General features: G+C 35.7%; 1 protein-coding gene and 1 long non-coding RNA gene across 3 annotated transcripts in view; both read left to right on the plus strand.

The window, feature by feature from the left end:
• Positions 1-5,952: 5,952 nt before the first annotated feature.
• On the plus strand, positions 5,953-6,573 carry LOC107696221 (uncharacterized). The gene is made up of 3 exons (XR_001635065.1): positions 5,953-6,060; positions 6,139-6,278; positions 6,380-6,573. It is a non-coding gene; the product is annotated as an uncharacterized LOC107696221 (long non-coding RNA).
• Positions 6,574-11,661: 5,088 nt separating this feature from the next.
• LOC107696220 (ataxin-1-like) overlaps positions 11,662-13,690 on the plus strand; it is a 101,236-nt gene continuing 99,207 nt past the window's right edge. For both annotated transcript variants that reach the window (XM_016496478.1, XM_016496475.1), the window contains exon 1: positions 11,662-11,817. The gene's annotated coding sequence lies outside the window, so the exon portion shown is untranslated. The remainder of the gene's footprint in view (positions 11,818-13,690) is intronic.

Consider the following 13,690-nt stretch of genomic DNA (forward strand, 5'->3'; position numbering starts at 1 on the left):
GTAGCAACAGAACATCTATATCAGTGATTCTCAATCCTTTTGATATTGTCAAAGACAATATTTCTGATATTTCTGCTATAATAACAAAATTGCTCAGTTTTAAACTTTATTTTATTTACAGACACTAGGAGTGGCAGTATATTAAAGTAATAAAAAAATATAAATAATTTAAATAATTAAATTCCGTAATCCCAATAACTGAATGTTCATGGATTTTGTACATGACTTTTCTAGTTTGTAATCACAAATACCTGAGGCTTACTCACAAATACCTGAGGTTTACTCACAAACAAATAACAATTTTGTTAATGCCATTTCTTTGTAATTAAATGTGAAATACTAGCAATTTCTGAGTGAAAATTGTTTCTACACCAGTTCAGCTTACATCTTGATTTTTAATGGTTTTATCTTATTTTAAACTATGTTTTGTCTTTTTAAAAATAATTTGAAGCCATGTTATGGCCCCCTTGGAAGTGTGCTGAGGCCCCTAGTGGGTCACAGCCCCTGGTTAAGAACCACTGATCTACAAGCGCATAAGTATTTATAACTGATTCCAGTATATCTGTGTTTTTGTTCCATATGACGCATGAATGCAACTTGCTTATCCATTGATATTTCCACTTTCCCACCTCTACACATCAGTTCAGCTCATAGACCCCGTTGACTCACGGTCCACTGCCGTTTACAGCGGCCACTGCGAAAGCTGATTCCCATTTTGTTCGCCGCCTGCCGCTATTTCTCTCATCCATAATTCAGCCACCCCCAGATCGACCCCTCTTTCACAGGAACAGACTCTGCAAGCTGTAGTGCGCTGATGTCACTCAGCACTGAGCGAGTGTGTATGCATGTGTGTGTGTGTGAGTGAGTAAGTGACAGGGGGTTAATGTATCTTCAGGGCTGCTCTCTCCATATGTCAATATTTAACCAGCGGCTCTCTCTCTCTCTCTCTCTCTCTCTCTCTCTCATTCCCTTCAGCTTTTTACTCACTTTTCCTGTCTCTTTCTCATGTTCTGACCACAAGCATATAGCGTTATCAGAATTAGCACTCAGAACTAACTCAGCTGTCTGAGGTTAAAGTTATACTGATAATGTATTACAGTGCACGATTCAACAGTACAGAATGAATATCTTGCTCTGTCTCTGAAATGAATTCCCTTTCTAGGTGATGTCACCAAGCCCTATTATCAGATTGGACACTGTTAAGTTAACCGATCGTTTTGACTGCAATTGACTGCACACCTGTGCAATCCAAGGGGTCAAGGTCTCAGCCTCAGGCATGACACCCAGAAAGGAGCCACAGTAATTTGAACAAAATTCAGAATTGAAGACCTGGCACCTTTAGATTCATAAATGTGAATTTGAATTGATTTTGCCACCCCCACATAGAGTTAAAATTGGACTTTGAATTGGAATGGCAGGAAATTGAAGTTAAAATTAGTTTAAACAGGTAATGGCATTCTGGGAAATGAAGTGTTTTTCCAACCTGGTCTATATGTCTATTTGTCCTATAAGGCCTATAACATTTTCAAACTTCAGATTTTTTTAACCTTTAAACAAGACTGTTAAGCCAATATGCAAAGTTTGTCTTGACAAAGTTTCCATAGGTAAAAGTTACACTTATTGTGGTTATATGAAAGCCTGTAAAGTCAGGCATATGAAATAATAATCATAAAACCCTTTTTTTAATGAAATGGAACAATTCATTGAACCATTGGACAAAATCAAGTTTGCATATGTTTTTTTTTTATTATCATATTTGATATATCAGGATTTTATGGCTCATATAGTATGATATAGGACAACATGGAGCTCATATTTGAGGCCTAAACTGAGCAAAAATATGCAAGATGGTGCAGTTGCTAGTATTTATATAGCTAAAAAGTAAGATGAAATTCTAATAGCTTTTAATGCAAATCAGTTCGATTTCATAACAGACTTACATAAAAATCAGTTGTCACTCTATATCTTGCAATAATTTGTCTGAGTAAAATGATATTTAAATGTTTAGTTTTATGATTTGTTTTACTTTATTAAAATCAATAAAGACTTCACAGAAGAAATACACATGAACCACGAGCTGAAGGGGGATGTTTTTTACAATTATAAAGGCTTTTTACTTGCTAGAAAAAAAAACAGACACCAGAAGGCATGTAGTAGACTACAGTGTACAACAGGTTTTTCAGCAAGGTTTCGATCATGTTGATAATTTTTAAGTCCTTTTGCGTATCAAATATGATGCAGTAGGCTTTATAGGGTTGAAGAATCGCGAGGTTTGATTGACAGGTTGTGACCTCAGACCTTTGAAATACACTTTGTTTTGTTTCAGCCACATATTAGCAAATAAGCTAGATATCCAAGAGCAGAAATATATATTCAGAATTGTTTTCTGAGTTATGTCTGTGAAAGATGCGGTACTTGTTATTTATTATTATAAAATGGGTTGTGATTGCCATTTCATGTTGATTTTAACATTCATGCAACCTGTACAGAGACACTTAAAAGGTAATTATTTGGTAAATCAATGCATTCAGTTTGCATAATGTGCATTCGATGTCTTATTTAAAACCAAACGATACTGTATAAATATTGACATAATGTGAAACAGTCCAATTGAACACATAAAGTTCTAACTAATTATTGCCCACTAAAGTCAGAAAGAATGTACTGATTACTTCCAGAGTAAAATACAAATCACTTCTGCTTCAGCAACTACAGATCCTGAAGATACATCAGTGTTATCTGTCTAAGGACTTAGACCCATTGATGCGAGTACTGTTAGAATGGCAAGGTTCCTCAGCCAGCCTCATTTCCATGTGCATGTGTTATCAGGGCCATTTCTTATATGTCCCTCATAGTCTCAAAGGAGAGAGAAAGCTACAAAGGTGGTTTCATTCTGTAGCTCCTGAGTTTCTCTCTTTTATTTTGCTGAATGTGGTGTGATAAGTGGAAGACCAGTTACCTTTGATCTGTTGGGTTATGCATTATTCAGATGTTGTGGCTTGCTCGCTCTGTCTGGCTGCGTGATGTAGAGGGGCATCCCTGACTCAGCATGTTCTCATGCATTTTCGAACCACTAATTAAGGCAACACTTTCTACAGATCACATTAGGCATACCAAGATTAGCGCTAATCGGTCTGTGTCAAATAAGTTGATTAAATTGGGTGGCTAATAGCATAATTTGAAACTCTTCATGTCTAATCTGGGAACTATTTCTTGTAGCTGCTTCAGAGCCATGTGTAGTTTCAAATTCAAGGCATGCAAAAGCCCCAGATAACTGAATGTATGTTCCATGACAAAGCGTACAGATCTACAACTAATGGAATGCTAAGAATGATGAGGATGTGAAATGCTAATGTGAAACAGCATGCCATGCTGAGGTTTACACGACACTGTCATCTGATAAATATCCGCTGGAGAATTCCCGGCTCTGTCTGTGCCTGCCTGCTTGCTCGTGTCACACCAGTGACTGAATTGGCCTACCTCATAAATCAGCTGTAGTGTGCACTATAGCACTGATTCCCAGCCATTCATTTTGCTTGTTAAACCTATAAATCGAAATGATGATGTGTGAAATAACATATATGAAATTCATTCTTTATGGAAGCTTGTTTCCACCATAAAATAAAGAAGGCAAAGGCAACTTTTTATCTCACAAATCTGACTTCTTCAATTGCATGTTTATATTTCACAATTCTGACTGTTTTTCTCAGAATTCTGATTTGTCGAACAATTCAGATTTTTTTTCTTCAGATTTGCGAGTTTATGTCTCACAAACTTGAATTTTTTAGTCTTGCAATTCTGTTTTTGCAATTGTTTATCTCTAAATTCTTACTTTTTTCTTGCAATTGTGAGCTTATATTTTTTTCTCATATTTATATTTCTCACGATTGTGAGAAGTCACAATTCTCATTTTTTATTTATTTTATTTTATTTTTTGTTTGGTGGAAACAAGCTTCCATAATACTTTTATTCGGCCAGGATTGATTCAGGAAGGAATATCCAGGAAGATAATCGAAAGTGACAAAGACATTTCTAATGTTACAAAAGATTTATATTTCAAATAAATGCTGTTCTTCTGAACTTTCTGTTCAGCAAAGAATGTTGAAAACAAATGAATTACGGCGTCCACAACAATATTAAGCAGCATAACTTTTTTCAAAATTTTCAACATAGTAAGAAATGTTTCTTGAGCATTAATGTTTCTTGAGATTGTGAGCCTCTAGCACACTATCCTAAAGACAAAACACTAAATTTTTTTGTGATATGCATAGGCTATATTTGTTATTTGTAAACAATAAAGTGATTAATAATGACATAACTTATGTTTTATCAGTGTATGTATGCTTATCTGTGATCCTAACGAAAAGTGTTATGGTTTCCTCCTCTCTACAGTGACAAACATGACTTCTGTCTCACTTAAACTTCTACACAACAGTACAGCATATTTGTCAAACTGCTGGGAAACACTGAATGATGTGTGTGTTTGTGTGTGTGTGTGTGTGTGTGTGTAGACCACCCTTTATATAACAAAACTTATATAACAAAACTGAACATTTATTACAAACATAAATGTCATCACAATACATTGTGAAGATAACATGCACATAAACACACAACTAAATCCACACATTAATTTTATATAATGTTTTTTATTCAGTATGACTTAAATAACATTTGTTTATATAGGCGGACCAAGTCTTTATACTAAAGATCAGAGGAGAGAGTGTTCTGGCTGTGGATGTAAGGATATTGCTCAAGATAAATCCCTTAGCACTCTATTTGTTGAGTTCATTTAAGTGTTAAACTTAGAGAAGAGTGTGCAATAGCAAACACCCACACATGCATTTGTTCACATGTCTCCAGCTTACAAATGCTTACAGTATGTTGAACAAGTACAGAGATCATCCACACAGACGTTCTCTGAAGTCCAGCACATTCTGAAAAATGAATGCACAGCACTGTGAAAAAAATGCAGAAGGGGTTTGATTTAGTGATGCATTATCCACTATCACATTCAATAAATGATTATTACAGTGGAAACTCAGAGGTGCTCAGAGAGAGATGGAGAGTGAGGCCTGATAAGGGAACATTTTCCCTGTCAAGTTTGTACAACAGATGAATCTAATTTAGAGAGACTTGTGTGGGCAGTTTCTGTTTGCTAATGCTCATACTGAACATCTAATATAAAGTTCTCAAAAATCAAACTCATTCTGTATTGTTTTTGTTAGAGACATTAATATGAGCCGTTACTTTTGGGTCAATAATGGGACAGTTTTGTTTTTTTTTGGCCAGATTATTATTGTTATTAAAAAATAAAAATTAAAATGCAATTGATTCATTCACTGACTTGAATACACCTCTTCTATAATGAGCATGTTTTTAAGGTATGAATTAATATTTATTTTGAAATTTTTTGGAGACAAGTCCAGTGTGATACAAATGTCCTAAAATCCTAAAAGAGGGTGAAAAAAAGGGAAAACGGTATTAAATATTTTGACATAATCTGATATTATTTATTATAGAAAATATTAATATTTAAATTAATGATTTATTTTAATTAAAAAAATTCATAATTGAATTTCAATTTGTCTGCCAAATCAAAATCATTTGGTCTGACTCCCCAAAAACTGATATTTTTGAATTAATAGTTCATGATATTTGTATTAAAAAATACCCTGACTTTTTTATATATATATTTAAAAGTTAAAAAATTATGCTTCCACTCATATGTATTAATGGTTACATGAAAATATTATATAATTTGTCAAAACCTCCAGCATTAATGTGTACAGTTCTAACAAATAGATTTTTAAAAGATTGTTCTTTTCTTTATTGTAGAAATCCCTCACATTTCACAACTTTTTAAAAAATCTCTGTTTTTATAGACCTTGCACACCAATAAATCTTTCTCTGTGACCAGTAGAGGGCAGAAGTCTTGATCTAGAAACAAGCTTCTTCCCTTTTGCTATAGTCTGCTGAGTGCACACATTCTTCTTCACACAGCCCAAACTCTTTGCAACTTCAAGACAGCTGTGGCTGCGAGGATAGAGCAGAAATAAGGTATGGGAATCAACATGTCCTTCCATCATAGTGAATACAACTTGACAAGATGCCTACAGAGCGTGACTGTGCTTGCAGGCGGAGATGACTGGCATAAAGTGCGTGGCTGATATATAGATGAACATCTTACATGCCAGGGGAAGGAGGAGTGCTGTGCATGCTGTGCTGTGGATTTGACAGGCAGATAGTCTCAGTGCTTGGGTGTGGTGCGAAAACAGGTACAGACAACTCAGTCTGTCGGCATTCAGAGAAAGTGAAATGTTGAAATGCCGCATCCGTCATTTTCATATTGAATAATGCTGCATGTGTTTTTTGGCAGGTGGTGTATGGTGGTGTGATCTAGCATGTGGATGTGGGTTGGAGAATCAGTGGCTGATCATTAGGGCACTAAGTGTAAACAGCAGCAGGCCCACAGGAGAAGGCCTAATGTGGCCTCCTCACAGAAGATCAATAGCCCATTCACAGAGAGCAGCACACATACACAACACATATCCTTAGCAACAGTCTTGGAGATCCACCACCAGATTTCCCATTAAAAATGAGCATTCTGTCATTATTTACTCATTGTTTATTTACTAGTGAAAGTGAAAAGGGACTTGTCAAGCTCCACAATGACAAGAAAGCACCATAAAAGTCATTCATATGACTCACACACACACACACTATATTCCTAGTCTTCCGAAGAATATTTGTGTCACAAGATGCACAGGAATGCATTGTGATTTTGTGATAGTCGATTTCAGCTCTTCAGTTTAAATTTCAACTTAAATTTCAAACTTAAATTTGGAATGCAGTGCTTGAGTCGCATGTACCAATAACAGTACTTTAGTAATGCTGCTTTTCGTCATTTTGAGACACAGTTATGAATACAGTTCTCCTTCACTTTCATAATATTCTTCAGAAATTCACCTTTGTGTTCCATGGAAGAAAGTGTTTGTTCATGAGGGTGACTAAACACAATGTTGTTTTTGTTAAGTAAAACAGAAACTATTAACAATATAAACAAATAATGCTGAAATAAAATAAAACATAAATAGATTAAACATAAAACTTGAAATAAAAATGAGAAATATTCCCAAAAAAAACAAAATAAAAATAAGTATTAAAATAGCTAAAACTGAAATAAAATAAATTGAAACTAAAAAGAAATACAAGTAAAATGCGTAACAATATTACTAAAACTTAAACTTAAATTAAAATAAAAACGGAAAATATTAAAATAAAAGATAATTCAAAATGTTATATTATATACATTTATGTGTGTGTGTCTGTATAATGTATTAAATGTCAAATACTAGAATAGTACATAAATAATACTAAAATAACACTGAAGAAGGTAAAGCTCTGCATGTGTTATTTCAATTGAAGCATTTTCAAATACAATTGATCATGTCCTCCATAATCAAAAAAATATGTTTGTACATTTTAATGTCATGCCATCATCCACGGCTATTTTTATGACAAGCGAAAAAGTATGACTGATAAGTCTGTGGTGTCTCTCCCACTCTTTTTATAAACATTTTTAGGAAAAACACTTAACACTGCGCACTGTTATAATTCTTAAAGGTCTGGTCATTTTGACAATGTTGTATTTACAGGTAATTGTAAGTCATGTAAAACTTCTTGACCAAATGCTTTGCACTGAGACTCTTAAATAATAGGCCAGATATGCTGATGTATTCCAGGGTGGAGGAAGGGTATGTTATAGTCTCCATAGAAACATAGCCACAAACTCTTGTGGAAAGTCCCTTCCCAAACGCTGACCACAATGTGTCTGTGTATGTGAGTGCATGCGTTTAACATTTCGTCTAATTCTATTCCCCCCATAATAGCAAGAGTATTCCTTAAAGAAAATATATAGACTGTCATTGTCATTTAAACTTACCCAGGTATGTCTTAGCAAAATGAACAATAATCATGCATATCTCACTCCATGTATTGTGTTTTCTACTCATAGCAACTAGAACAGAAAATTAGTTTCATAAGGCTATTTACATGAGTAACTGTGGGCACTGAACTCAAACCTACTGTCAGAGCCAGCAAACTGCCTCTTACTCTTGGCTAATCACAACGGACGATTCCTGTATCTATAGGCCATTCTTGCTTTTATTTTATTATCATCATAAACAAATTGGTTATACACATTGGTAATAGTTTTAACATTTACTGCACTTTGTTTTTCTTCTAGGTATTTACCTATAACAGCTAATGAATCAGTAGTCTCGCACAGTGAAATAAAGTGATACACATTTTTTCCCCTCCAAACCAATCCAGGCGAAAGATTTCACTGGTCAATCACAAGTTTAAAACAAATAGTAGGACAAACCCTAACCTTAATGGCTTTGTTAGCAGATACTAATAGTAGCCTATTACTATTTGTTGTAATCGGACAAGTATATGATATTTTATAACACTGAACTAAATCCTTGAACTTTTCTTGACAGGCGACTGAATGATTTGACCAATGACCAATTCGGCTACGGGCTGGTTTGAGGAAAAAAATGGTGGATAATTCAGATATGTATATAATAATGCAAGGCCGCAGATAACCACAGGCGTGCTGATATTTGTGATATTTTTTTGGTGATGTGATATTGCTTTCATAAAACATTTATATAAGCAAGAAATTCATATTGAGCTACTTGTATTTGTCTAGTTCATACATTTCTTTTTAATAAATATCGCTGGCAGAGTTCCAAAAGTACGGTGACGCATTGATGCCACAAATATATATTTTTTCCACTCAGTTATATCGTTTTAATGACATCTTTTATCGTTATAACGACATCTTTTCTCGTTAAAACGACATATTTTCTCGTTATAACGACATCTTTTCTCGTTAAAACGACATATTTCTCGTTAAAACCAGATGTTTTCTCGTTAAAACGACATATTTTCTCGTAATAACGAGATGTTTTCTCGTTAAAACGAAATCTTTTCTCATTAAAACGACATCTTTTCTCGTTATAACGACATCTTTTCTCGTTATAACGACATCTTTTCTCGTTAAAACGACGTATTTTCTCGTAATAACGAGATGTTTTCTCGTTAAAATTACATATTTTCTCGTAATAACGAGATGTTTTCTCGTTAAAATGACATATTTTCTGTTAAAACGACATCTTTTCTCGTTATAACGACATCTTTTCTCGTTAAAACAACATCTTTTCTCGTAATAACGAAATGTTTTCTCGTTAAAACGACATCCTTTCTCCTTAAAACGACATATTTTCTCGTAATAACGAGATGTTTTCTCGTTAAAACGACATCTTTTCTCGTTATAACGACATCTTTTCTCGTTAAAACTACATCTTTTCTCGTAATAACGAGATGTTTTCTCGTTAAAACGACATCTTTTCTCGTTATAACGACATCTTTTCTCGTTAAAACTACATCTTTTCTCGTAATAACGAGATGTTTTCTCTTAAAATGACATATTTTCTCGTTAAAACGACATCTTTTCTCGTTAAAACGAGATGTTTTCTCGTAAAAACGATATAATTTTTGTTCGTGGGTTAAAAAATTAGTTTACTATTTGTGCGTGGGTGGCCCTATAAACGCCACTTTTTCTCTCAGCCTGTCTTTACTGCCTATCCCATCATACAGAATAAGAGTTCATCTCATGCACCGCTCTGCAAATTATCACAATAACGTTTCTTCAAACTGTCTGGCTGTTGTATAGGCTATATTTCTTGCAAATATACATCTCATATGAAGCACAACACTGCTCTTCTCGGTTCGGCGGCACCGGCGCCCTTAGATCCCTTAGGCTACACTGTGATAACAGAGGAAAGAATTGTCTGCTTTATTTTCTATACTTCCACAATAACAACAAAACGTTACAAATTGCTTTTGTAAAATAACAGGGAGCGCTTTCTGGCGCACCTTGTTATGTCTAAAGGTCTACTTAAATAAAACAATCGAAAACAAATTTGTGTTTATTTAATTCGTGTTATCCCCATCGCCAACCCATCAGCGCTCGACCAGGCCTTCATAATATATATGAACATGATAATATAAATGACTCTTTCAAAAGCAAGCGAAGCCTAAAAGCCAGTTAATGTAGCTGGCTAAGGCAGAATACTTTTGGCCATGAGGTTGCAGGTTTGCACACTTGCTAAATTATACATATACATAAACACACACACACACACACATATATACTGTATATGTGTGTGTGTGTGTGTGTGTGTGTGTGTGTGTGTGATATCCAAGGTTGCACTTAGTTTGAAATTTGGATTATTTTATAAATGCAGTGAGCCCCGATAAATGCAATTTCTAATATTTCTAAAGTGTTTCTTTATAATGAACATCACTTTACCTGCTCTATAACGCAGTGAAAGAGCTCCTGTATTGAACAATCGATTCTCGAGCCATCGATATCAACCTATTCAGCACCACCGCCATGGACAGTACCTGCTAACGTCGCATGTAAGAAGGTTTACCTTAAGCAACATCCTAAGGTATAGTTCGGGGAACACGCCTAGAACAGGTATACCTTTAGTTAAGATATACCTTTAGAGTCTTCGTAGCGAGCTAAGAGATAACGTTATCGGGAAACGCAGCCCAGATTTATGCGGTCACCTGCAGGACATTCGGCAAATTACACCTTTACCTTTATTCAAGTGCAATGTGAATATATATAAAGTTTTGATTGTACTTTATTGTAAACTTTATTACTCGTTTTTTATACATTTATAAATGAAATAATTAAAAAGGGCAGAAAAAATTGAAATACACATCTAAATTAAATGACTGAACAAAGTCATTTAAAGGGACCCGGAAATAACGTCTCTATTATATACTATATATTTTTATATAAAGTATTATAGGCCATATTATTATGTAAAGTATAATATTATACGTATAATATAATATAACACATGTCGTTTTTATGACAAAATATGTCGTTATTACGAGAAAAGATGTCGTTTTAACGAGACCAGATGTCGTTTTAACGAGAAAACATCTCGTTATTACGAGAAAAGATGTCGTTTTAACGAGAAAAGATGTCGTTAAAACGACATAACATCTCGTTATTACGACATAACTGAGTGGAAAAAAAAATATGTGTGTGGCATCAATGCGTCACCGTACAAAAGAATCCACAGCGTCTATCTTTCCACGTTAATGCGCAGGGTAAACCCCCGTCTGGAGCATTGAATGAGTGGAGCGGAGTGACAGAGCTCCATGGCTCATAGCGTTCTATAATCACTTGGCTCTAACTCCACTCCGGGATTTCCATTCCCTGTTCTGAGCGAATGATACAAACTGTGCAGTTTCTCAGTGATGTTGTACTAAATAGCAGCACTCCCTGAACGCTGCTGTGTATTTCAGATTAGAGAAACTAACTGACATGTAATGTTCAACTTTAAAACACACCATTTGTTTATGGAGCCTCAAACGTCATTATGTTTTTCTATACTTTTAATGGAACAACCTCCAATCCCTTCTCTTTAACTGGGCCGGCCAACTGCTCCATATTTGGATTACACATTTCACACACACTCTTACGCACGCCTCCACACACACACACACACACACACACACACACACACACACTCACTCCTTCCGTCACACACTCACTCACTCACAGGAGGTGGGGGCAAGGAGCGATAGAGTTATTAGCTCGGGCTGCAGCAGACATCACTGTACGAGCGGAGGGGAGACGATTTCACCGGCAGTGCGCGAGAACGCACGGAGCCCTGGCAACACGGAGAGCCTCGCGCTTCCCTGCCCGTTATACCGTAGCCTACAGTAAGTCCGTGCATCTAATTTACCAGCACAAAACTGTCTTTTGGATTTGCTTGCGATCAGGGAAAAATGGCTGGGAACTAAAGGACGCAGGAGGAACAGTGTGACGTTTATTTAAAAAAAATATTTGTAAATATGTACTGGGACAGTTGCACTAATTATTATGTCAACCTGTCTGCGGTCGACCGGGCGAGATGTTCAAAATGTGCTGTTTGTCATCTCGATTAAAAATTATATAACTACTTTGAAGTAGCGCACGGGAAGCGGGGCGGTTACTTGCGAGCTGTAAGCCCGAGCAGGGAGCGCTCTCGGCGGGGATGAGTAACTGCGCCACCCCGCCTCCTTTTATCGCTCCAGATAGACTTATAAACATCAATTTATCTGCGGATTATTGATCAGTCAGCTGTACTTTTTTGAACACACTGTCACTCGTCGTAGCTGTGCACACTTCTGCTGAGTCAACATTGTTGTTGGAAACCCTTATGATGTGAAAACACAATCGCGGAAGTGTTAGGCTACACTAGAGTTGCGACTTCAACCCTTGTGCACCGTTTAATCCACGGCTACGCGGTTTATGCAAGTGCATTTATCGCCCGTGTCTGTTTAATTGAGAATAGCACGTACAAATAGGCTACAACACTTTTGTCTCCGCTTCACTGTCACTGTGTTTTAATAAACACTGGTTGTGTTTCAGTGCCTAGTGAGCGCACCATATCGTATGGTTCCTAAAAGGCGGTGTGATTTGTTCGGCGCGTTCTGAACAGACTCCAGTAATGCTGTCTAGGTAGGCAGCCTTACTAGGCTTTGAGATGCAGCCATTGAGTGTATCCCGCCGTGATGTCACTCGGTTCATCCCGGCTGGTTATATAATGAGCAGTTGCTGTGTATATTTCATGTGTTTTTGCAGGGCTGATGGGGGCTCCATGCATTGTGACCGACATGCAGTGCCAGGTTTTGTTGCTTTACTAAATAAACCGTGCAATTTAGCGTTGATTATGTAAACAGCTGGTTGAGACAGCCTTAAGTATGTCTTTTGTTAGGATCAGAGTATCATTATATCACGTACTATACTGTACTATGTGTTCTGTACATTAATATACTATGCCTTGAGTTTGTGCACAGTTTGCAGCAGTTGCATACTGTACTGTACTGTACCAAACTATATTGTGCAATGTACATATATAACCTTAAAGATGTTACATGTGCAAAGATTGATGGCACGTGTCATATGACGGCTTACACTTTATACTGTAATGTATACTATAGTATTCTATAATGCAGTATGCTGATATACTTCACTGTACGATGTAACACATTGTTTTGACTTTTGATCTGAGGTGACAGTTGCATATACTACACTATATACTATACTACTATACTGTAATGCACATGACAGTACAGTATATATTGTAGTATACTATAATATACTGTACTGTGTATTCTACACTGTATGCTGCAATGTATAACTCATTTAAATTTTTAAATAATTTAATCTTAGTTAATAGTATGCAGGTTTACAATGGTTAATGCTAGGGCTGCACAATTAATCGAATTTCTAATCGCGATTACAGTTATGGATGCCACAATTAAGTAATCGTTCAAAGCGGCAATTAATCGTTCAAAGTCCACTTATGTTATTCTATGTGCTTAAGATGCGTTTTTTTCTTTCTACATGTTATCTTAAGGATTCATATTTTTTATAATTTAAAGAAGAAACCAATCCGATGTATATTTGACATTTGAGGCTTAATACTATTAATACTATTGAAAAGTTTTTCAGTTAGTGTTTTCAGCTTGTTTATTTTCATATAAAAATACGGCATGCAGTTGCATCAAACAATGGTATAAACATCATTCAATGTAAATTGTGATAATC

This window comes from Sinocyclocheilus anshuiensis, unplaced genomic scaffold (genome assembly GCF_001515605.1).
Source record: "Sinocyclocheilus anshuiensis isolate Anshui unplaced genomic scaffold, SAMN03320099.WGS_v1.1 scaffold734, whole genome shotgun sequence".
Taxonomy (NCBI): domain Eukaryota; kingdom Metazoa; phylum Chordata; class Actinopteri; order Cypriniformes; family Cyprinidae; genus Sinocyclocheilus; species Sinocyclocheilus anshuiensis.